General features: G+C 37.9%; 1 protein-coding gene across 6 annotated transcripts in view; it reads left to right on the top strand.

The window, feature by feature from the left end:
• The window catches only part of Slc8a3 (solute carrier family 8 member A3), a 151,948-nt gene that overhangs the window by 77,901 nt on the left and 47,063 nt on the right, over positions 1 to 26,984 (top strand). The window lies entirely within an intron of this gene.

Below are 26,984 nucleotides of genomic sequence, written 5' to 3'. Positions count from 1 at the left end.
CTGTTGTGGTACCTGGCACCATTTTTTTTTTTTTAGCATCTTAATCATCATCTGGAAAGAGAACATTCTAGAGTAATATCATTAAAAATATCTCTGATAAAGCGCGGTCCCTACTACGTATCATAAAGCAGGTACAAGATATTTAACATTCACAGAGGTATGATACAGTACCGTCCTACATCAATAATACTAGAATCAGTTTTGGTTTGAAATTTGCTTTGTCTGCAAATAAGATTGCTACCCCTGCTTTTTTCTGGGCTCCTGTCACATGGAGAATTATTTTCCATCCTTTCACTTTCAGTCTATGGGCTTCTTTTTGCACTAGGTATGTTTCTTGTATACAACATATTGTTGGATTTTGCTTCTTATTCCATTTTGCCAGTCTATTTCTCTTGATTGGTGAGTTGAGGCCATTGACGTTGATGGTTATAACTGATATGTACTCCTAGATGATGCACAGAAGAATAACATAAGACTGATAGGAATCCATGAAGTAGCAGGAGAAAATACAAATGACTTTAAAAAGCTGTTCACAGAATTAATGACAGAAAACTTCCCAAACAGAGGGGAAGGATTTGACATTCAGATAAGTGAGGCATATAGGACCCCAACTAGCTACAATAAAAAAAAAATCTACACCTAGATATATAATAATCAAGATCCCAGAAACCCAGCAGAAGAACAAAATACTACAAGCAGTAAGAGAAAAGAAACAAATCACATGCAAAGGAAAGCCCATCAGAATCACAGCAGACTTTTCAACACAAACCCTTAGGGCAAGGAGAGCCTGGAGTGAGATATTTCAAGTACTAAAAGAGAACAACCTCCAGCCTAGACTGATGTATCCTGCAAAGCTCTTTCAAAATGGATGGGGAAATAAGATACTTCCACCACAAAGAACACCTGAGAAACTCCATGAATACCAAACCAGCACTACCAGCAATTCTAAACAAGATCCTAGAAAAAGACAATGAAGGCAACAACGCCATGAGGCCCAAAAGAGCAAATCAAATAGGCAAGGCAAGCAACTAAAAGAAGGTGAAAAAGTAAAAAAAGTCAACAAAAGGACAATAACATGACAATATTTTAAATATTTATTAAGAAACATCTATGTGCCAATAATTCTGCTAAGTGATTAGGATATAATAGTCATAAAAAAGTACCTCTCCTTGAGAAGTTTTCAGTGTAGTGATGAAAACATGTTTAAATCACCACCACCGTCACCAACACCACCACTACTGCTACTATCCACACACACAGATAATATATATATATTGGTACCAGGGATTGAAATCAGGACCTTGCACTTGCGAGGCAGGCACAGTGGCACTGACCTAACCCCCGGCTACAATTTGTGAAAAGTGTTACAAACAACATAAAAGAGTCCTGAGATTTAGAATAATGGTTGAACATTAGATTAAGGAAGCTTCTTGACAAAGCAGCATTTAGGGTGAAGCCTGAAAGAGTAGTAGCAGTGAAATAGGTAGTGAAATAGGAGTGAAATAGGAGAAAGCAAGCTAAGCAAAGAGGACATCAAATGCTGAAGATAGAAAAGAGTCTGGCAAAGAAATGGCAATGAAAGCAGGCCTAACTGGCAGGCAGAGAGAAGGTGGAAAGGTCAGAGGGTACCCACCTCTTTCCTTCAGTAGGAGAGATAGGAAGAGCTCACAGGCCGCAGGAAGTAGTTCGAACTTTTCTTCTCAATGCAAATGAAAATATGGGAGATTTAAGGCAGTTCTGCACTCTAGAATATTATTGCTATTTAAAAGCTATTGATCTAAGGATGGCAGATTCTTAAATAAACTTTGTTTTGCTTGGACCATACCACCATGAGCAGCGGCTGCTCTGATTCAGAGCAGATCCTCCTGCCAAGCACTCAGCGAACAAAGCTCTGAATCATAAAGGGGACATTTTTCTCTAAAGGAACCCAATGACAGTCCATCTGGAGCACTACCTGAAACTAGGAGGGGACAAGGCAATGACAGAAGTCATCCTGTTGGGATAGAAAAATGGTGAGGCTGCAAAGAGGAAAGGAGATGCGAAGCCTCTTCCCTGACCCACAGCTCACACTGAGCCAGGTCACACCAAGAAAACTGTGTCCGCTGTTTCCATTCAGTGGCTAGAGGGAGCTTGGGAGAGAAACTCAGAAATGACTCGGCTGCTCTAGTTGTTCACTGAACTGTTACGGACTTGCCTGTGTCCCAGGAGATACAAGGCAGTGGTGCGACAGCACACGAGATAGGCAAGACCCTGGCCACTGGGGAGTGCACATTGCAGTAGGCACAAGGGACTTGGAAGTAACCCTTAGAAAATCATTGTGAACACCTTCAAGAGAAGAAAAATTAAGGGCAAACACATCCATGGATGCCAAACATCTATCAGAGGCAGGACAGAGAGAAATTATAGGAGCTGTTCTGAATAATAAAAGGGGGATTTTGGAAAGGAAGACAGGGAGAGCAGGAAGGGAGGAAAAACAAGGAAAATTGGATGGCTAAATTTATGTGCTATAGCTCTCCCCTACCCACCCAGCAGGAACTCCCACTGGTGTTATTTCTGGGGTAGTGTATGTAAAGAAAGGCTTTTGAGTTTGCCAACTTCCCCCATGTTTCACTGCTGTTGTAGGAAACAGCTTAAATAAAAGGATGCTGTAGCCTTTTTGGCTGCTGTGATTGTGTTAGGATCCCACTGGACAGTATTGGCATGAATTAATCTACCGCAGCATCTCTGCAACTGTAAGGCTGGCTTCTCCTGGAAATGTCCTGAGGCTGTGTGCTCAGGGCAAATCAAATGTCTCCCCACACGGATATCCAAATGCCCTGGGTGCCCTTGTCAACAGGATCTGATGTACAGATTCATGTCTGCAAGCACACAGTAACTGATGGCAACATTTGTTCTGATCTAAATGGGAAATATGCTACTCTGTTCAAGAATTCTGATGAAAATTATCAGATACCTTATTAGTAGATGATAAGGAACCTAGTTTCACTGACTGACTAGTGCTATTGTATTTTCTTATTTCTCCCATCCAAGTACTAACCAGGCTTGACTCTGTTTATCTTCTGAGATCAGATGAGATCGGGCGCATGCAGGGTGGTGTAACCAGAGACTTGTTTTCCTATTTCTGTTCCACCTTTAGTTTGGAAATTGCTTGCCAAATGCTGTTCCTTCTCAGTCATCTAGTGTGGTTTGTTTGGTTCTCTTTAGATAAGCCAGTCAGTTTAGATCATACTGTATTTTGATTAGAACCAAAGGGCTCACAATCTGGCCCTCGCCTATCTGTCAAGCCTCAGTTCCTTCCTCCTCCGCACTACTTGTGGGACCCTGAACTTGTCACCTTGCTCAGACGGATCCTTTTGTTCTTCTCCACCAGGGGAGGTTGTTTTTTTTTGTTTTTGTTTTTTCTCTTTTATGACTTAGATGACATTTCCACGTTCTCGAAAATTCCTCCCGCCTCAACTGGAGAGCTTCTTTCTTCTGGGCTCCCACGGATCAGGTCCAATGTTTGCCATTGGGGATACAAAGTCAAGCAACAGAGCATCCGTGTCCTCAGGTCCTCATAATCTAGCTGGGAAACAAACACAAGTAAATGCACGGTGTGCAACTTCCTACATCAGTCGCAGAGATATGGAATAAAGAATTACATCAAATTGAATGCAAACCCCAGCTCTGAGATATTTCATCATGAGAAGTCCCCAGTTTGCTCTAGCGATATCAGGTCCCATCCTGGCACCCTCCTAAGCATATTTCTCTGTCCTATTCTTAAATAAAAGGAGTCACTTTCACTACCATAACCATCATCACAAAATTACTGAACCATTTAACTATGCATAAACTTCCCAAATTCACATTATGTAAGATGATTATTCATATTGTGAAGACGATTCTTCACTTTCTAAAAGCACCTCTAAACACTAAGGTTTCTGTTACAATAAAACTTGGGTCCGAATTTCAGAGTTTAAATGTAGTCTTTTTTTTTAATATTCATTTTTTCATAGAATAAGAAATTTGTGAGAGTATCATCTCAGAGTGTTTGCAAAGTGAGTTGATTTTAATCAATATGAAATTAGATGTACGTGATTTAAGAAAAACAGTGGTGACTGTCATGTCTATCATATTAGTATAGCTCTAATTAATGTTTTTGTTCTTTGCAGTATTAAAGGTCACTATTATTGCATAGCGTACCACCTAGTCTCCTTCTGTGTTGGGAATTTTCTTCTTATACTTCAGGAAGCCTATTTTTCTCAGAAAAATTTATATAATCTCAAATTTTATCAATCTATCCTCACTGGTGTCTAGGAACTCATTCTTCTATTACATTAATTTGTCCCTCCTTTTGCCAGTACCATACTGGCTTGATTACTGTGGCATTTTAATAAATAGTGTGAGTCCCTCAAGTTTATTCTCTTTGTTGAAAAATTATTCTCCATATACATTTTAGAATCAGTTCATCAGTTTTTATTTTTTGTTTAGAAACTTCTTATGATTATGAATGGGAATGTATTATGTCGATTTGGCTAGAATTAAACTCTCAAAAATACCAAGATATTCAGTCCATGAACATGACATATCACTTTATTTGCTTAAATTGTTACTTTTCTTGGGAGTGTTTTGTAGTTTTTAGTGCTGATGTCTTATACATACTTCGCAAAATTTACTTCAAAGTGTTTTATGTTTACTCACTTTGCATAAAAATACAACTGATGTTTTCTTCATAAACCTTGTGTCTTGTGATCTTACTAAGTTCATTTAGCAACTAGTATTGCTTTATATTTTCCTTAGGATTTTAAAAATAGGCAATCATGTTGTGTCCACATAGTTCCACCTCTTTCTGGTCCCTGTGCTGATTATGCTAGTTTTACCTTTATCCCCTCTTTCATTTCTTTTTCCTTGTTGTATTCTTCTGGTTAAGACTGAAAATTTTTATTTCCATTCCTACTTCCTTATATGTATATATTTTTACCTGGACTAGGTATTGAATTTTGGCAGTTTTTCTAATATCTGTTAAGATGATTATAGAGTATTGCTTTCTAAACCTGGTAATGTGGTTGAATTATGTTTATTTTGTGTTTATTGATTCATAAAATTCCATTAGTGGCATAAATCCGACTTGGTTGCTAATGCCTTTTATATGCTGCTGGATTTACTCTGATACTATTTTGTGAAGTATTTTTATGTCTAGTCTCATGAGAGATTTTGGTCTGAGATTTTCTTTTCATGTAAACTTTTTGCAAGGAATAAGGGTAGCAAGGTTATGCAAGCCTCACAAAATAAGTAAAGTACTCTCTCTCTCCTGTCTTCTGAAAGAATTTGTGTTACATTCCAGGTATGTCTTCCTTAGATGATTAATACAATATACCAGCAAAATCATATGGACTTTCCTTATGAGAAGGTTTTCAATAAAGAATACAATTTCTGAAATATATAATACTTATATTTTCTTTTTAATCATGTACCAACTTAAATGAATTGTGTTTTTGAATTAATTTGTCTATGTTATCTAAATTACTGAATTTATTAGTATAAAATATTTCATAATATTCCTAGATTATCCTTTTGGCTTTCTATAAGATTCATAATGATGTTCCCTCATTTTCAATCGAAGTCTTCCTAGAGGTCTATAAATTTTCTTAATATTTTTAAAGGACTACATTTTAGCTTTATTTTTCTTATTATTTGTCAATTTTACATTCTGCTGATTTCTGTTCATTATTCCTTTCTTCCTTCTTTTACTTTAGGTCTAATTTGTTGCTCTCTTACCGGCCTCTAAGGTGAAAGCTTAGATCATTGATTAGAAGCTTCCTTTCTTTCTAATAAGTGTATTTAAATTTACAAATTTTTTATGAGGCATTTTGTTGTCTGTATCTCATAATTTTTGCTGCAGTTTTTAAATTTATTTTATTGGTACATTCATCACTAGAGATCTGTACCTTTACATAATCTATCTTGATTCTTACATTTTCCCCACCCGCTGCCCTCCCTTCAACCCCCCACCCCTCTCTATTTACAAAGACTTTGTTTTCATTTTTTCATTTTCTCATCTTAATTCCATTCCCTTCTTTCCTTTGCCCTATCTCTCCCACTTCCCCTTTGCACCTTTTCTTCCTATTTCACATTATCTATTATACATTTTGATCCTTAGAAACCATTCAGTATTTACTCATGTGTCCTATTTATTTCACTTAAGAGTATGGCCTCAATGTGCATCAATTTAGCTATGAATGTCTCTAATTTCTAGTTTGGGTTTTTTTTTTTTTTTTGGTACAGGGGATTGAACTTGGGACCTTGTGCTTATGAGGCATGCAGGCTAATTTATAATTCTTTATGGCTGAGTAGTACTCCATTTTATTAAAAAAAACACTCATGTACGTACACACACACACACACACACACACACACACTCTTTATCCAGTCTCTAGTTGATGGGCAATGGGCTGTTTCCAAGTTTTAGCTATTACAATTTGTGCCACTATTAACATGGGTGTCCATATATCACTGTGATATGATTCTTTTAACTACTTTGGGAAGATAGCCCACAGAGGAATAGCTGGGTCAAATGGGACCTCTAAGCCTAGTTTCTTAAGGCATCTCCATACTGATTTTTCACAGTGGTTACACCAGTCTACACTCTCACCAGCATTCAAGCAGGGTTCCTCTTTCCCCACAGCCCCACCAGCATTTGTTACTGGTTGATTTCTTGATAGCATCCATTCTTTCTGAAGTGAGGTGGAATCTCAGTGTTGTTTTCATTTGCATCTCTCAAATGACCAGTGATGTTGAACATTTTCTCATATGTTTATTTGCTATGTCTACTTCTTTGTCTGAGAAATGTCTGTTCATTTCAGATGCCCATCTTTGGATTGGGTCTTTAAATTTGGGAGGTGTGATTATTTTGAGTTGTTTATATATCCTAGATAGTAGACCTTTGTCTGAAGAACAGCTGGTAAAATTTTTTTTCTCATCTTCATGCTGTTGGTGGTTTTTCTTGCTTTGCAGAAGCTTTTTAATAACAAGTGATCCCAGTTGTTGATTATTTGTGCTAGTTCACTTGCAACTGAGGTTTTGTTCTGAAATCTTTTCTTTCTTCTCTCTCTCTCATTGAGTTTATTGATACTTTTTAGGTATACAGTACAGTTACATTCATCATTAGGATCTTGTGCCTTTACATGACAGGTCTTAGTTCTCATTTTTTCCCCTACCCCTGCCCTCCCTTCACCCCTTCTCCCTTCCCTATTTTGAAATATTTTCTGTTGCCAATGTTTTCAAGAGTTCTACCTAACCTCTCTTCCAGCCACTTCAGTGCTCCTGTTTTAATATTTAGATCTTTTATCCATTTCAATTTTGGTAAGTTGAAACCCATTTTTTCTGGCACCATTTATTAAAGAAGCTATCTTTCCTCCAGTGAGGGTGTTTGGCTCCTTTGTCAAGGAAGTGGCTGAGTGTGTCGGGAGTTGTTTCTGCATCTTCTACTCTGTTCTACTGGTTTTTTGGTCTATTTTTTACCAGTACCATGCTATTTTTATCACAGTAGCTTTGTAGTATAGTTTCAAATTGGGGATTGTGATACCCCCTACCTTGTCTTTGTTTCCTAGAGCTGCTTTTGCTATTCTAGGTTTCTTCTTACTCCAAATGAATTTTTGGATTATTTTCTTAAGGTCTGTGAAGTATGCTCCTGGAATTTCTATTGGGATTGCATTGAATCTATATAGCAATTTCAGAAATATGGCCATTTTCACTATGTTGATTTTTCCTATCCAGGAGCAAGTGCTGTTTTTCCATTTTCTGATATCCTCTTCAATCTTTTTTCAGAGTGCTATAGTTTTCAGAGTAGAAGTCATTGATTACTTTTGTTAGGTTGATTTCTAGGTATTTCATCTTTTTTGGATGCTATTGTGAAGGGAGTTGTTTCTCCAGTTCCTCCTTCACTGAGTTTGTTGTTCATGTAAAGGAAAGCTATTGATTTTTGTGTGTTGACCTTGTATCCAGTAACTCTACTAAATTTGGTAATTAAGTCAAGAAGACTTTTGGTCGAGTTCTTGGGGTCTTCTATATAGAGTATCAGGTCACCTGCAAACAATGACAATTTGATTTCTTCATTTCCTATCTTTATTCCTTTTTCTTGTCTAATTGCTGTGGCTAATGTTTCCAAAACTATATGGAACAGGAGTAGTAATAGTGAACATTCTTATCTTGTTCCTGATTTTATTGTGAAGGATTTCAGTTTTTTTACCATTTAGTATGATATTGGCTGTTGGTTTTTCATAAATGACTTTTGTCAGGTTGCGTTAGAGACCATCTATTCCAGTTTTTTATAGGGTTTTTATCATGAATGCATATTGGATTTTGTGAAATCTTTTTTGTGCATCTATTAAGATGATTATATGGTTTTTGTCCCAGGCTCTATTAATATAGTGTATTACATTTATTGATTTGCATATGTTGAACCATCGCTGCAACCCTGGGATGAATCCCACTTGGTCAGAGTGTTTGATTTTCTTGATGATCTTCTACATTCTATTTGCCAGTATCTTATTAAGAATTTTTGCATCTATGTTCATTAGTGAGATTGACCTATAGGTATCTTTCTTTGGTTGGTTCTTTCTCTGCTTTTGGGATCAAGGTGATCTTGCTTCTAGGAATGAATTTGGGAGTATTGTTTCCCTTTCAATTTCATTGAAGGATTTGAATAGTAGTCACAATAGCTCCTCTCTAAATGTCTTGTACAGTTCAACAGTGAAGCCATCAGGATCTGGGCTTTTCTTAGTTGAACCAACTCTTGGCTTTGTTGATTTTTTTTGTATCATTCTCTTAGTCTCCATTGCATTGATTTTTGCTCTGATCTTTATAATTTCCTCCCTTGTATGAGCTTTGGGTCTGTTCTGCTCTTCTTTTTCTAGCAGCTTGAGTTTCAGCATTAGGTTGTTTATTTCTGCTCACTCTGTTTTCCTAACATGAGTATTCACTACTATGAATTTCCCTCATAAGACTGCTTTCATTGTGTCCCACAGATTTTGATATGCTGTACTGACATTGCCATTTAGTTGTAGGAATTGTCTGATTTCTTCTTTAATTTCTTCTGGGACCCATTGGTTATTCAGAAGTGTGCTGTTCAATTTCTATATGTTTATGAAATTCTTGTGGTTTCTTTTGCTATTGATCTCCAATTTCATCATACTATGGTCTGATAATATACAGAGGATAATGTCAATTCCTCTGGGCTTACTTAAACATGTTCTATGAGCAAATATATGGTCTATTTTGGAGAACAACCTGTGTGCAGCCAAAAAAAATGTGTATTCTGATTTTGTGGGGTGGAACACTCTGTAAACACCTGTTAAGTCCATTTGTTCAAGAGTTTGATTGAGTTCCAGTATTTCATTGTTTATTTTTTGTCTAGTTGATTTATTTGTGACAGTGGGGCACTGAGGACCTCCACTATAATTGTATTAATGCTTTTCTTTGTTTTAATTGAGTTTATTAGTACATTTTAGGTATACAGTACAGTTACATTCATTATTGGGATCTTGTGCCTTTACATGAAAGTTCTTCGTTCTCATTTTTTCCCCTTGTCCCTGCCCTCCCTTCGATATTAATACTTATTTAATTTTTCATGTATGTTAGTATTTGTTTTATATAGTTGGGTGCACTAGTGTTTGGTGCATATATATATATTTATGATTGTCATCTTTTCTTCTTAGATTGTTCCCTTTACAAGAATATAGAGTCCTATGTTCCTCTTAATCAGTTTTGCTTTGAAAGCCATTTGATCTGCAAAGAGGATAGCTACTCCTGCTTCTTTTGGGGTTCCTGTCACGTGGAGTATTGTTTTCCACTCTAACTTTCTGTCTATGAGTTTCTTTTTTGTTTTGTTTTGTTTTGTTTTGTTTCTCATTGAGTTTATTGGTACATTTTAGGTATACAGTACAGTTACATTCATTATTGGAGTCTTGTACCTTTACATGACAGGTCTCAGTTCTCATTTTTTCCCCTTGGCCCTGCCCTCCCTTCACCCCCTCCTCCCCTCCCCATTTACAAACACTTTATTTCCATTTTTTCATTTTCTCATATTTCTTTCTTTCCCATTATTCCCTTTCCCCCACCCTTCCCAGTTTCCCTACACCTTTAGCCCTTTTCTTCCTATTTCACATTGTCCATTGTCTCATGAGGATCTTATGTACTATTATAGTTTATTCACACCAGAGAAGCTATTCGGTATTTACACATATGTGACTTATTTATTTTACTTAGGAGTATGTCCTCAATATGTATCCATTTTCCTATGAATGACTCTAATTTCTCATTCTTTATGGCTGAGTAATATTCCATTTTATAGAAAAACCACATCTTCTTTATCCAGTTTCCAACTGATGGGCAAGTGGGCTGTTTCCAAGTTTTAGCTAACAATGAAGAATTTTTAAGATGTCATTAAATTCTATTTGCTATACAATAACCATCTAATTCCAAATAGTATATACATTCCACAGTACAGTAATCGTTTAAAGATGTAAAATAGTTCTAATTATTTTGTTTTGTTTTGTTTTTGTACCAGGGATTGAACTCAGAACCTTGCACTTCTGAGGCAGGCAGCAGAACCACCAAGCTAAATCCCTGGCCCTATGAGTTTCTTTTTTAATTAACTGTGTATCTTTTATGCAGCATATTGTTGGTTCTTGCTTCTTGACCCATTCTGTCAGTCTATTTCTTTTGATTTGTGAATTGAGACCATTAATATCAATGGTTATAACTGATATGTATTGACTTACCTCATCATGACCTTTTCTTTTTGTTGGATTCTCTCACTTTGTGTTTAATTTCTTGTCATGCCTGATGGATTCATTCTGCTGGGCTTCCTGGGGTTGTGATCTTCATTGTCTTTTCCTAGGATATTGTTTAAAATTTTTTGGAGTGATGGTTTGGTATTCATGAAGTTTCTCAGGTGCTCTTTGTCATGAAAGTATCTTATTTCTCCATCAATTTTGAAAGATATTTTTGCAGGGTACATAAATCTGGGTTGGAGGTTGTTTTATTTCAGCCCTTGAAATATGTCATTCCTAGCTCCTCTTGCCTTGAGGGTTTGTATTGAGAAGCCTGCTGTGATTCTGATGGGCTTTCCTTTGTATGTGATTTCTTTTCTCTAAGTGCTTGTACTATTTTGTTCCTTTGGAATTCTGGAATCTTAACTATTATATGCTTAGATTCCCCCCCCCCCCCCGCCAAGGCTAGTTGGAGTCCTATATGTCTCACTTATCTGTATATCAAATTCTTTTCCCCTGATTGGGACATTTTCTGCCATTACTTCTGTGAACAGTTTGTTAATGTCATTTGCACTCTTTTCTGTTTCTTCATTGACTCCAGTCAGCCTTAATGTTATTCTTTGCATCATCTAACTGATTTCTTATGGTCTCTTACTATTTTTTATGTATTTTTCTTTTCCTGGTCACTAATAGCAATCCTGTCTTCTATATCTAAAATTCTGTCCTCACATTGGCTCATTCTGCTGTGTAAATTTTCAGTGAAGTTTTTAATCTCCTGGAAATCTGTTTCCATCTGTTGAATGGATTCCGTTTGTTTCCTATGTTGGGATTCCATCATGTTCCTCAGCTCCTCTATTTTTAATCTATGTCTGCTCTATATTTATTACTCATGTCTTGTTCTATGACATAATATCTGTTGTTATCTGAGAAATTATTTCTGATTTCATTTTTTCCAGATCCTCTTTTATTTTATTTATTTTTTTAATTTTAATTGAGTTTATTTAATTGAGTTTTTTGGTACATTTTAGGGATACAGTACAGTTACATTCATTGTTGGAATCTTGTACCTCTACATGACAGGTCTTGGTTCTCATTTTTTCCCCTTTCCCTGCCCTCCCTTCACCCCCTCCTCCCCTCCCCATCTACAAGCACTTTATTTTCATCTTTTCTTTATCTCACATTTTTTTCTTTTCCCTTATTACCCTTCCCCTATCCATCCCACCTTCCCTACACTTTTAGCCCCTTTCTTCCCATTTCACCATGTCAGTAATCTTATTAGGATCTTATGTATTATTGCAGTTTATTCACACCAGAGAAACTATTTGGTATTTACACATGTGTGACTTATTTATTTCACTTAGGAGTATATCTTCAATATGTATCCATTTTCCTATGAATGAATCTATTTTCTTGTTCTTTATGGCTGAGTAATATTCCATTTTATAGAAAAACCACATCTTCTTTATCCAGTTTCCAACTGACAGGCAAATGGGCTGTTTCCAAGTTTTAGCTATTACAAACTGTGCTGCTATAAACATGGGTGCACATACATGACTGGGATATGATTCTTTTAGTTCTTTTGGAAAGATGCCCAGCAGAGGGATGGCTGGGTCAAATGGAACCTCTAGTCCCAGCTCTTTGAGGTATCTCCATATTGATTTCCATGGTGGTTGCACCAGTCTGCACTCCCACCAACAATGGAGAAGGGTTCCTTTCTCCCCACAACCCCGCCAATATTTGTTATTGGTTGATTTCTTGATAGCAGCCATTCTTTGTGGGGTGAGGTGGAATGTCATTGTTGTTTTCATCTGCATCTCTCGAATGATCAGTGATGTGGAACATTTTTTCATATATTTACTTGCTACTTTCACTTCTTTGTCTGAAAATTGTTTGTTCATTTCGGATGCCCATTTTTGAATCAGGTCTTTATATTTGGGGGGGCTGGTTGTTTTGAGTTCTTTTTATATTCTAGATAATGTTCCTTTGAGGATCAGCTGGTAAAAATTTTTTCCCCACATTGTAGGCTGTCTCTTAGTTCCGCTGATGGTATTTTTTGCAGTACAGAAGCTTTTTAATAAGATGAGATCCCAGTTGTTGATTCTATCTGCTAATTCTCCTGCTACTGAGGATTTGTTCATAAAGTCTTTTCCTATGCCAATGTCTTCCAGAGTTCCAGATCCTCTTTTGTTGCCATGCCAGTGCAGGGAGTCCAGGTGGTTGAGTATCAGAATGTTCCATTTTGTTTCCCTTTGAGGTTGCCTCAGGTGATCTGAAAGTCTGGTTTTGAGACTTGTTTATGTGTCTTCTCATTTCAATAGATGCAGCCTACTGTGCCTTTGTTGAGGCAACTTTTTGTTCACCCAGTAGTTCAATTCTCAGCAAGTCACTGAGCAGCCTTTTCTTTGCTGCTCAACACTGCACTGATTCCTGGGTTCAGAGTAGTGGCCTTTTGATTCCTGTGCAGTCCTGTTGTCCAGGTGTGCTTCTGACTGCAGCCTGTCCACACTTAGGATGGTATCTAGGCATGCCTCTGGCTAGGGCCTGCCCTCCTACATAGTTGTTGTCTGGGAGGACCTTTGGATGGGGCTGTGCACCCCAGTCACTGGTGTCTGGGTGGGCCTCTGGCTAGGGGCTGTGTGCACTTACAATGGAATTGGGGCAGGCCTCTGGCTGTTGCTTGTGTGCCTATGCATCTCTTTTCCAGGCAGTTCTTTGTCTTGGGGCCTGCCAGCCAAGCAGTTGGAGTCAGGGCAGGGCCCTGGCTGGACCTGTCTAGAGCCACATTGCTCTGGTTCACACCAGCTTCTCACTGGGATCTGCCTGTATTTCAGAAATTTTGATGTTGCTTTCATTATCATGAAATTCAATGTATTTTAATTTACTTTGTGGTTTATTCTTTAAATATTTAGAATTTTTTGGCTACTTTCAAGTATACAGTTAATTTCCAACTACATACTCGAGGTGTTCACACATAACCTATTAATATTGGTTTTGAATTCAATTCTACTATGGTTAGAGTACATACTGTACATGTGTAGCCTTTTGAAATTTATTAATAATGTTTGCTGTCATACAGGTGGTTTATCTTGGTGAACATTTCTTGTACTTTTTTTAAAAAGTATTTTGTAGTTATTGGGTATAAAATTCTATAAATAACAGTGAGGTGATTGATAATATTATTAAGATAATATTATTTCAGAATTTTGTATCTTTAATAGATTATTAAGACAAGGATATTAAAGTATATTATTATGAATTTGACCATTTCTCTCTTTAGTTCTGCCAATTTTGTTTCATGTAATTTCAAACTTTTTAGTATATGTGCTGCCAAAGTGAGCACTCAAACTCTTTTTAGACACACATGCATTTTGATGGTTGTATCTTTCTGATGAATTGATTCTCTTATCATTGATGAAATGTCCCTTTTGATCTCTGAGAAGAGTTCTTGTCTTAAAGGCTTTTTTGATTGATATTAATATGGACAGTTCACCTTTTTTTCATCTTATGATTTACAGAGTTTATATTTTTTCCATTATTTTACTTTCAATCTATTTGTGGTTTTGTAGTTAAAGGGCATACCATACCTTAGTTTTACTCCTATCTGACACTTTTAGCCTTTTAATTTAATTAGTATAGTTGGATTTAGGTTACCATTTTGTTATCTGTTACATCTCACGTCTTCTGTTGTTATTTTTCAATTCCTTATTTATTGCTTTTTTAATTTAATTTTTTAGTATTCCATTTTAATTCCTCTGTTGGCTTTATAGCTATCCTCTTTGTTTTTTCTCTTTTTCTTTATTATCTGCCTTTTAGTTTGCTCTTTATTATATGTTGGGCTTCTTATATAAGAGAAACCATGCAATATTCCAGACTGTATGTCTGATTTACTTCACTTAACATTATGGTCTCAACGTGCATCCATTTTCCTACAAATTACTCAAGCTTATCCTTCTTTATGGCAGAACAGTACTCCATTGTGTTCAAATACCACATTTTCTTTATCTATTCCTCTACTGATGTACATATAGTCTGTTTCCAAGATTTAGTATTCTGAACCGTGCTGTTAAAAACATGGGTATGCATACATCACTGTGATATGATGATTCAAACTCTTTTGGGAAGATATCTAGAATGAGAATAGCTGGGTCAAATGGAATTTGTATTTATATTTTTGAGGAATCTTCATACCCATCTCCATAGTGTTGAACCATTTACACTTCCAACAACAGTGAACAAGGCCATTTTTTTTCCACAGTCTGTCCAACATTTGTTATTGGTTGATTTTTTGATGACAGATATTCTTTCTGGAGTAAGAGGAAATCTCAGTGTTGTTTTAATTTGCATTTCTCAAGTAGCCAGTGATGCTGAAAATTTTTTCATGTAATTACTGGATATTTTTACTTGTTTTAAGTTCCTATTCTTTTCAGATGCCCATTTATTATTTGTTCTTTAAATTGGAGGTTTCTAATTTTTTTTCAGTCTCTATATATTCTTCGTATTAGTCCTTTGAGGAAATAGCTTGCAAATTTTTTTTCTGTTCTGTAGGTTGTCTCTTCACTCTGTTGGTGGTTTCTTTGGCTGTGCAGAATCTTTTTAATTTGATGTGGCTCCATTTGTTGATTCTTGGTATTATTTCTTATGCAACTGGGGTTCTGTTCAGAGAGCCAACCCTCTGTTCAGAAAGACAGTTATGTCTTCAAGAGTTTTACCTATTTCATCTTCTAGCAGATTAAGTGTTTATGTTTTAATATATAGGTCTTGATCCATTTTGATTTTAGTTTAGTGCATGATAAGAAAGATGAATCTAAGTTCAATTTTTAGCATGTGGATAGCCAGTTTTCCTAGCATCATGTGTTAAAGAGGCTATCATTTTGCCAGTGAAAGGATATGCCTCCTCTGTCAAAGATAAAGTAGCTGAGTGTTCCTGGAGTTGTTATTGCATCCTCTGTTCTGTTCCATAGATCTAAAAGTCTGATTTTTCCCCCCAAATCATGCTGTGTTTATCACTGTAGCTTTGTAGTATAACTTGAAGTTGAGGGTTGTGATGCCTTATGCCTTTCCTTTGTTGCCCAGAATTGCTTTTGCTATTCCAGGTCTCTTCTGGTTTCATATGAATTTTAGAATTGCTTTCTCTAGTTCTGTGAGGTATGCTAATGGTAATTTGATTGGGATTGCATTAAGTCTGTTTAACAGTTTTGAAAATATAGTCAGTTTGACTGACTATCCATGAACAGGGGATGTCTTTCCATTTTCTGATGACCTCTTCAGTCTCCTTCTCAAAGTACTATAGTTTTCATTGTAGAGGACTTTCACTCCCTTGATTATGTTAATTCCTAGTATTTCATTTTTCTATTTATTGAGTTTATTGGTACAATTTAGGTATACAATACAATTACATTCATCATTGGGATTCTGTACCTTTACATAACAGGTCTTGATTCTCATTTTTTCCCCTTGTCCCTGCCCTCCCTTCACCCCCTCCTCCCCTCCCCATTTGCACACACTTTATTTCCATTTCATTTTTCTTAATGCTATCATGAAAGATATTGTTTCTGTAATTTCTATTTCAGTGAGTTTATTATTGGTGTACATGAATACAACTGATTTTTGAGTGTTGGCTTTGTATCCTGCTGCATTACCAAATTTGGTTATTAGTTCTAGGAGTCATTTGGTGAAGTGTTTTGGGTTTTCTGTGTACAGTATCTTATCTGCAAATAATGATAATTGAACTTCTTCCTTTCCTATCTGTATCCCTTTTTCTATTTCTTGTCTAATTTTCCTGGCTAATGTATGAAGAACTATATTGAACAGGAGTGATGATAGTGGACATCCTTGTCCTGTTTCTGATTTTAGAGGGAAAGCTTTCAGCTCCTTTCCATATAGTATAATGTTGCTCATTGGTTTGTCATAGAAGGCTTTTATCAGATTAAGATAAAGACCTTCTATATCTATTTTCTCCCTTTTAAAAAATCATGAATTGATGTTGGATTTAGTCAAATGCTTTTTCTGTTATCTATTGAAATGATCATGTGGTTTTGGTCTTTGGTTCTGTTTATAGGGGGTATTACATTTATTGATTTGCATATGTTGAACTATCTTTATATCCCTGGAATGAATCCTATTTGGTCAGGATGTATAATATTTTTATTCTTTAAACATTTTTATTGCATTTATTGGTACATTTAGATGTACCTTATGATCACATTCATCATTGAGGCTTTGGGGTAGTTGGGAAGTTTGGGAGGCATTTTAGTTACTTGTCTTCTCAGGTTTCTTTTTCTTTCTTTTTTTTTTTTTACTTTGTGATGAGGTTTGTGGATGCTCATAGTGTAAAGACTTTGTTGGTAGTATAGAGATCTCTAGTTGCTTTTCAGTGATATACTTTGGGTGTGGCTAACTATAGTCCTTTGCCTCATCCCAGAGCTCCAACCACCTTGGTTAATTTGAGAAAGGAAGAAGCAATGTAATTAAACCAACAACCAAGTTCTCTGGGAATGTACTCTAGTATTGTTAATTTCACAAGGTAATCTGAGTTTTGGATTACAGGGAAATAGTGATAATTATGTGACCCTCATAATGCCAAGCAAATCAGCTGCAGTAGTATTGACAAGACAAATTAGATATTAACATAAAAACCAATTATGTACCACCCACAACTCTGTAAAAGAAATTCATAATTATGGTATAAACATTAAGATAAGCCAGGTATTAACTTTTTTATGTACTAAATGTAACAGAGAATAGTAGAAAAGAAAGCAATAATAATTTTACAGAGTTAACTATCAAAAGATTAACAAAGTTTTATGGTTATACTATTAAAGACATACTGCTTGGAAATAGGGGAATGCAAGAAGAAAAATTTGAAACCTAAAACTACGTAATATGAGTAAGAGAAAAGAAAAATGGTAGAAAGTATCCTGTTGGGGAAGATAATGATGTCTATAGAATTAGGTAATGTGAGAGAAAAACTGACAATAAATAGAAGATAAAAGAGAAATAGGGATTAAAAACAAAAAGTTAAAGGGGGAAAGAGAAAAAATAAAGAAGAAAAGGAAGTAAGAAAAAGAGATAAGAAAATTCCCCAAGACCCTATCAAGTGGTAAAGAGAAAGGAGAAAGAGAGAAAAGGAAAAAGAAAAATTAAACTAAAAAAAAAAAAAAGCAATAACAAACAAACAAAAAAGAAATTTCTTTCTGATTTCAAATGTGGTTTTCTTCTGGGATGTACAATTTTGAATTAGTGTCCCTGCTCATGCCTGTAGACGAAGTCAGTCAAATTCCATATCCATGCTGTATGAAGTCACCACGAGGTCGTAGGATTAAGGCAAGGATGCCAATGCTGCAACTTTCAAACTTAGAACAATTCAGGCTGAGCCTGGTCTGTGGCCATGTGGATGGGGCCTGTGTCTTTCAGTTTAAAACCCTCCTGGAGGTATTTTTCCAGTCTGACTGCAGCTCCCTGACCATGGCTGTTCACTGTGGCTCTCTCTCACCCAGTCACTGTGAGAACATAAACTGCAAACCCTGAAGTGAAGCCGTCCTGTGGCTGCTCTGAGTCTTAGGTTCAAATGACCAAGCCCTCCCTAAAATCATTTCTGACCAAGTACTCTCCCCAAGGAAATGGCAGGTGTTTTGATTGGATTTACTCACCAGCTGTTCCCTATAGGCCTCACATAGGAGCAGGATGCTAGGCTCTCCTTGCAGTTCACCACACCTACCAGTTGATTCTACCATCACTTTTCTTACTGAAGCCTTCTGGGGTCCCCAATCTTTACTTTGTCTCTGTAGATACTGTCTTTTTTTTTTTACAAGCTACAAGCTGAGAGCTGGGGAGAAAGGGCAGACTGTCTCTTCTCTTCTTCGTATTGTGTTCTGTCTCTTCAAATTCTCTGCAGGTTTTAATTTTTCTATCAAATCCTTCTTGGTTCTTGGGGAGATCTCTCCCCCACCCCACCCCTCATTTTCGTCTTCAAGTTATTATTTTCCAGCATCTGGATCCCAAATCTTGTAGAGGCTAAGCTGTTGTTTACCATCCTTCTAATTTCCCAGAAGTCTCTGACTTTTTTTATTGTCTTTTCTAGGGATGACAATATCACCATTGACTCAGCGATAACATTGCAGTACTTCACATAAAATATAGGAACCTTGCAGCAGTCTGTATCCTTTTACTCCCTCATCTATCCTTTGTACCATGTATATCACAGCCATATGCATTGTAAAACTCAAAAGTAGAGTATTACTATATCTGCTTCAAATGTTTATGTGAGTTACAAAATTGTATAAGTAGAAAAATACAGTTTTTTCATTCCTATCCGCATACCATTTCTGCTTTCTTGCATTATTATCTGTAGACCTGTTTCAGCCTTATCTATGGACTTGTTTCCATTTGGAGCCATTTCTGCGAACATTTCTAGTGCAGAACTACAGACAACAGAGTTTCTATTTTCATTTATCTTAATATCTTTCCTTTCCCTTCATTTTCAAAATAAATTTTCACTGAACGTAGCTAGGCTGAGGGGCTGGGGATTTAGCTCAGTGGTGGCACACCTGCAGCACAAACTCAAGGTTTTGGGTTTGATTCCTGATAACAAACAAACAAAACAAAACAAAACAAAGCACAAGAAATATATACTGACCATTTCCCCCCAATTCTAGGTCCATTGTCTTCTGGTTGTATTGTTTATGAAAAAAAAAGTCATCCATTTTTTTTCCTTTCCCTAAGTATAATGTGCTACTTTTTCTTTGGCTCTTTTCATGATTTTCCCCTTTATCTGTGGTTATCAGCAATTTTGAATATAATGGCCAAATGTTGTTGTTGGTTTGCATACATCCTACTGAGTATCCCTGGAGCCTCTAGATTCTGTAGGTTTTTTTGTTTGTTTTTGTTTTCAGCAAATCTGGAAATTTTTAAACCATTAATTCATATTTTTCCTTTTGTATTCTTTCTTTTCTCTTTCTGGTACTCATATTAAACTTAGACTGCTTAAAGTGATCCCACATCACTAAGGCTCTTTTCATTTTAAAAAAATTTTTCTTCACAAGCTATTTTACTTTTGATTCTTCTCTTTTTCTTTCAACTTCTACCACAAGATCTTTTCACAAGTTGGATATTTTTTCTCTTTAAAAACGTTGCCCCTCCTTTTTTATCCTTCTCTGCTGTAGATCTTTATGTTGTAACTGAAGTGCCATTTCCTGAGGATGGGCATTCCTGGCTCAGACAGCCTAGGTTTCATCCCGTGTCACTCTACATTTTTCCTGCGAAGCACTTATTTACACTGTAATTATATAGCTTTTGTTTAATGTCTGCCTGACCTTCTAGAACACACAATCCAGAGCACAGATCCTGTCTCTTATCTATATTACATCTATAATATTTATTTGTGAATTGACCTTGGTATTTTAGATCTTCTACTTGGTTTATCATTGATAATAAATATAATGCCTTACATTCATAGATATTTTAACTTTTCAATGAGAGATTTTCTCCACAGCTCCTCAAAATTCATAAGACCCTATGAAAAGATTGTGACCATTATCAGATAAAGATTTTGAGATACGGAACAGCTACATAATTTACTAAGGCTCATAGTACCGGAGGCAGAAACATGACTAGAACAGTCTCCTGACATCTAACCAGGACTTCTTTCCAGAAGTCCTCTTGCTCTTCCATTCTCTTGGGTATTTCCCCCCTTACTTTGTAGAGCACAATATGCACAATGTAGAATCTTCTTTTTGAAACAGGTGTTTGCTTTTTCAGTTTAGAATCATGTTGGCTTTTTTAGGCCCTTAAAATATCAGTGAACAGAGAAAGTTGGTTTACAATGTTTTTGTTCCTAGAAAATCCCACTCTAAGCAGAGTGTACCATTTCCACTCTTGGCCTTTACCGTTCCTGTTAAAATTTAAAGTTTTTCCAGCCTTTCTTGTTGCAAAAATATATCTCATTTGTTCTAATACCCCCCTTTCCCTCCCTCCCTCTCTTCCTTAAGACTTTGCCAAAAATCAGCCATAAATCTTGAAATCTTGCAGTTATGTGTATACTGTTATCCCAGAGTGGTGTGCTGAGCTCAACACCCTCCATCTAGCTCCTGGACTGGCTAGGCTGGGAGCACTACCTGAATTTTTTGACCTCCTAAAACTGAGTAGCTCATCCTGTTTTAATCTTGACATCATCAGCACTATCTTCTTAGCATCCCTTTGGCTCAAGAGCCCATTTATTTGTTCCAGAGGATATTTGAATGTTGTGTTATTATCTCTTTGGGGCATTTGAACTCATTTATTTATCCAGTCATTTATAAAATGTAAAGCAGGGGGAAAGGTAGGCAGAGAGAAATTTTGCACTATTAGAGATTGTCTGGTTTCTAACTGCATGTCCTTCTACACTTTTCTGCTAGTCTGCATTCTGAAGACCACAGGCAAGGAGAGCAGGATTCTTGATGTGATAGCATTGATCCTAGAAAGTCTTGTACATAAGGTCTCAGAGCGAGCTGCTGTGATCTGCGTGAGCAGCAAATTTGGCTTCAGAGGCTTTCCCAGACAACCTGTAGTCCCAGATCCTTGCACCCATGGACTGCGCAGCAGCCTCTGGGAGTTCTAATTCCTGATTCAGTCAGGAGGATGCATATCTGATGCTTGGTAGAAACAAAAGAAGCAGAATATTTGCGATTGGGGTAATCTTTGAAAAAATATTGGTCATTTTACCGCCACACTTCATACTTACTTCCTCATGGCAGTGCTGACTAGCATCTGAGGTGCATTTACACGACCAACACAGCTGCACACTCTTAGCTCCCCTTTTCTATGAGATAGGCGTTCTTATCCCAATTTTCCAACTGGGGAAACTGAGAATCAAAAAGATGAAGTAAAGTCCATAAAGTCATTAAGCTAGTCCATGGAAAAAAACTGAAATTTGAACTTAAATCTGTCTGATTTCATAGTCTGCGCTTATAACCAGGGATGAGCCAACTATTTCTGTTAACAGGAGACATCTCTGTCATGTGTTTTCTTTTATGAGCGTTTAAGAAATATATACACTATTTTAGATTCACAAACCTTACAGAAGCAGCTCCTGGGCCTCGCTGGTGCATGCTTGCTGGTCCCCACATTTCACTAGTGTACACCCTACTTCTTAGGATGTGAAGATTTCAATGCATTTATGGTGGAAAAACCCAAGAGAATTGTAAGGGTCTTGGAGAAGCAGCACTGTTAGTAGGTGTTGTCCCTGCCACGGCGAGAAGAAACCAGGCATCAGTTAGCTACCTGCCAGCTGTGCCAAGAAAGATTTCAGCTTCCCCTTTGAGATACTCTGAGGAACCTCATGCCTCTAAAAGCTCAGAGAAACAAGCTGGAAGAAAACATTTCCTCAAGGGAGTAGAAAACCTGCTGGGCAGAAATTCTCTTTGTATCCAGCTGACCTTTCTCAACCTTTCTCCTCTACATTTTCTTGATCATAATCAAAGTAGGAACCATGTCGTCAGCAGCTTTTTATTTTTATACTTTATTTTCCAGCTGCTAAGTGTTTGACTGTTTAAGGAACTCCAGTAATAAATATTTAACTCTAGCTTAGAAGAAGCTGTGGATCTCCTTGCTAAACTCACACAATATGCCCCTTAGAACACTGCTGACCAGGACAGCTGACTGTCCCCAGCTGGTGAAATAAATCCCCAGCTGCTGACTGAACCTTTCCAGAAAAAGTTGCTAGGCCCAGAGATTTCCTGTGACTCCCAGTGCCCCCATATTACCAACACCTCTATTGCCTCTCCACATGTGCTCCTGCCATCTCCCTTTCCCTGGCACAGACACATTCCTTTGCCTGGCAAAAGAAATCTTGTTTCCATGGAAGCCTCATTAAATCTGCATCTTGCTCAGTTTGGGTTTGATCACGGCTGCCAGAAGTATTTTTAGCCCATGCAGTTGCGTAATGAGATAGGAACTGGAGAGGAAGGAGGGGGCTGCATGGACAGAGAGAAGATTTTTTTTTAAATGTAGGGATAGAAGGAAAACTTTAGGACAGGAAGAGGTTTCATGAAAGGAGAAAAGGACGCAACACTCCTCTTGTGCAGCTGGAGCTGTACCTCCCTGGCTAGCTCCTTCCTGCTGGAACACTACGGGCACTTGCTGTGACAACTGTCCTGGTAATATGTCAAGGGAACCTCTGATCTCCCTTTCCATGAGCTCACTTGGCTCCGACCAGAGTGACACTTAAGCCAAGAGATGTGATTGACGGTATTGCTCATGAATTTTCCGTGCCAGGGACTGAAGGGGCAAGGGCAGGAACAGTGGCAAAGTGGAGGACTGGTGCTCTGGCGGTCTGCAGCATACAAAGGTGACAGATCATAGCAGGGAAAAGAGGGTAGTGCTGAGACATTAAAGGTTTGTGCTCAAGAGAGGATTTGGTGGTCAGAGTGCACATACAGTGTGATTGGCCCTGCAATATGAGACCAAGTGCATCCTTTGGCTGCTTAAATTCTGAGAATTCTCACTTCTGTTCTTCAGACAGACTCTGTTCTAGCCCCTGCTTGTGCACTTTAGAGAGCTTGTGAAACTGAGTTGGTTGCTTGCACTGGAAGTGTTGGAGTGTGTGTGTGTGTGTGTGTGTGTGTGTGTGTGTGTGTATTGGACGCTCACCACCTCTATTCAACTGACAAGGAAACTGAGGCACAGAGCAATTGAAAAACTAACTGAAATTCACCTGGATAATTCGTGGTGCCCATGTGGTAGTTCCTAAGGTTTGGTACTTAAAAAACCTATTTGAGAATCTGCAGATCTAAATCAGTAATATGCATTGGCCCGTCATACATTTTAAACAAGCTTCTGTGCACAGAGCCATTTATAGTAACTCTGTATTGATGAGCTGAAAGTAGTCTGCAGATGTGCTGCTGGGATTTCATTCATCCTCAAAGAGGTGGGTTTTTTTTTTTTAAGGTTTTCTGAGGGCGGTATCTAAATTCATAAAAGTCTTTACAATCAAAATTCTCATGAGTTTCATTCTGGCTCTCCTGAACTGTCACTCTTCCCACATTTACCATTGATTTTTATTGCCTTGTCTCTCCTGAGACACTATTGTTTCCTTAATATTGCCTTTGGGACTGCACCCTGCCTTTCTGTTCTTGGGCTGTGGGAGTTTTCCTCCCTTTCCAGTTCCGCAGCCCTGCTGCCCCCTTCTCAGGACAGCGTTTAATTTCTCATGTTCCTCCCCAATCCAGTTAGAGCCTTCATGATCCAATACTTTCCCAAAGCTCATCAACTTTGCACACTTGAGACTTTTGGTGGCCTTTTTAGACCTAGACTATAATAGAATTTAAACCCATTCACAGCCCAATCTGTCACAGTATCCCCTCTAAATGCATTCTAAGTTCTGTTCAGAACATTAAAATAATTGGGGATGTGTACTGGGCTTTGTTTATTGTGCTGTGTACTTCCATCCCTACAATATCCCTGTGAATTAAGTACCACAAATACACCCATTTGACGGGTGAGCAAATGGAGGCACAGAGAGACAAAGTAACTTGCTCAATATCACTCAGCTAGTGAGTGGTTGGAACTGTGATGCAAAACTTTGCAGTCTGACTTTGGGACCTGTGCTCATAACCACCAATATCTACAGCCTCCCTCTGGAAAATATCCAAGGACAAATTTGATATGGTAACTAAAATTTTGCACAATAAACCAGAGGCCAACTATACTAGATCTACACTTGTTGTGGAAGGAATCGACAAGTGACACACACATAGAGACAAGTGGAATGGAAGCAAAATAACAAAAAGTTTATTTGCCAGCAAAGGTCGAATCACACTAAAAACGGCTGTGCCAGTGATCGACCTCCTATTGGGTTGTAGCTTCCTCTTTTATAGGTTTTATAGTTATGATCTCATTCAGGGGGTTACATTTTATTCTTCAGTTTATGTCACGGTCACAAGGTAGTTAAGTTTAACCCAGACATAACAGTTCCTTGACGATGGGGAGTTTACCTCAAAATTCATCTATTTTAGTATACAGGAAGGGGATGTTCAAGGTTAGGGATGAGGCCAGATGTCCCATGTCATGGTCAATACCTCCAGTGTCTGTTAATGTTGAACTAAACAAAACAGATTGCTGTTAGAGACAACAAAAATCATTTCATATTTTTTAAACATTGTATAGGTTTTTAAATTATTTATAAAAGTTCTCTCTTCACAATGACCTTATTGCTCACAATCAATGGCTTGTGTTTAATGACTGACTCTAAAGTCCAAGGACTTGCCTGAGTGCTGTGACAAAGGGACACCACTAGGGGTACCAGTGACCGTGATTTTATCAGGGACAAACCCCATCCAAAGGCAGGGTAGGAAGAGTACATATAGAGTATCCTTGGTACTGTCCTGCTTATAAGATGCAGGAACCCTCTAAAGGTAGTTTAGGAAAAAAACAAAAGTTGGGTATATAAGACATAAGGGTATTTTACCAAGTTCAAAAAAGGGCACACAGGCCTTTTGAGGTATTAGCCACAAAAACTGGGAAATGTGTTTCCAGTGAGTCCCTGTCTTCTCCCCTCTTTCCCCTGGCCTCCATTTGACTGCCCTTTAGCTGGACCCTGGCCAAAGCTCTTTCCCCACAATATTGAGTTTTAAGGATACTCTCTGGCTTTGCGAAATGAGGCTATGTAACCTTAGGAACACTGATGCAAAAATTTCCACTTGCATGGTGAAGCAAGGTCCATGTGACATTTCAGGTCAAGGTGAAAATGATTCATGTCCTCTTACAGATGAATAAACTGAGAAACAGAAGGACCCTGGCCATTGTATCAGTGCTAGTCCCACTGGACGTGGTACCTGATCTCTGTGGAAAGTGTGGCTTCTTACTTTGTTCACACTCCTCTCCAGAGCACTGGCTGACCAGGACATCCTGGGTCCCCTCAAGAGAGACACAGTTCAAGGTTTCCAGGACAAAAGCATCCTACGTGAAATCCTGGGATTTCTGGTGTCTGAAATCAAGACACTGGGACCTAGGAGCAGCCGTTCACTAATGTGTTGTTTGGGCCCTTGTGGTGCTAACACTGAGCACAGCTGGATTTTAATTTGGGTCTCTAAAGCCTACACTTTATCGGGTGATGAGTCTTCCTAAACCTCACACAGCCTTGGAGTGCTTTCAGACCAGATTATAGATGAGCAAGCTGAGGCTCAGAGGATACACAGCTAGTTCAAGGTCACACGGATGAACCGCACGGATGTGGACACAGCTGAGTCTGATTCCTAAGAACCCGTGCTTCTGCCTCTTGCAGTACTCCTGCTCTGCTTCATTTCCTCGTCTGTCAGATGTGAATGATAATACCCATCTCACATGGATATTGTAGGGGGAAAGCAGATAAAAGAAAAGAAAGTGCTTTGAAAACATAAGCAGCGTCTGCAGATGGGAATTATTTTTTGCTGCTGTCACATACCACCAGCCCCCTGGGCTTTGCTAGGCTGTACCCAGCTCAGAGTTCTGGAGGTGCCTCCTCTCTGCCAGATGCAAGGGGGGACAGTTTGTCTTCATCCTGAGCAAGGCTGATAAATGGAGCTCCACACCTCCCCTCATGTCCCCATACTAGTTCCCATGGGTAGGTGGTAGTGAAGCTGGGATTTCAACTCAAGTCTCTAAGGCCTTCCTTTTTTCTTTTAAATTAGTTTCATTGGTACACTTTTGATACACATAATGATCACATTTATCATGGGGAATTTGTACCCGTACATAATATATCTTGATTCTTTCTTTCCCCATCCCCCTTCTCCCCCATTCAACTCTTCTTCCCCTCCCCATTTACAAAAGCTTTCTTTCTATTTTTCCTTCTATTCTTTTTTTTCTTTCCCCTTTCCTCCCATCTGCTCCCCCTCCCTTTTCCTTGTTCCCTTTCCCAGTCAAACATTTTCTTCCTACTTTCCAATATCTAGCATCTATTTTGGTCCTCATTTACCTTTTTCAGTTTCTCCCACAAGAGAAACAATGCAATATTTAAGCATGTATGTCTGATTTTGTTTCACTTAAAAGTATGTTTTCAGGGTGCATCTATTTACCTCTATATTTCTACCGCTGCCTCCTGTTGGAGGGAAGGTCCTAGATAGGATGTCAGTGATTCTCTTTTCAGTCTAGCAGGCTGGAAAGCTGCTGGAAGACTTATGCCAAGGTCAGAAAGGAAGGAAGCAAGGTCAGATTAAACGGGGTCTCCCAGGCAACTTGCCATGTGAGCTGGCTGTCCAGCTAGCTGTTCTCATCAGGCTG

Source organism: Fukomys damarensis, unplaced genomic scaffold (assembly GCF_012274545.1).
Source record: "Fukomys damarensis isolate Sample0158 unplaced genomic scaffold, DMR_v1.0_HiC HiC_scaffold_21, whole genome shotgun sequence".
Lineage (NCBI taxonomy): Eukaryota > Metazoa > Chordata > Mammalia > Rodentia > Bathyergidae > Fukomys > Fukomys damarensis.
The sequence above is the reverse complement of the archived record's forward strand: the minus strand, read 5'-3'. Positions and strand labels throughout refer to the sequence as shown.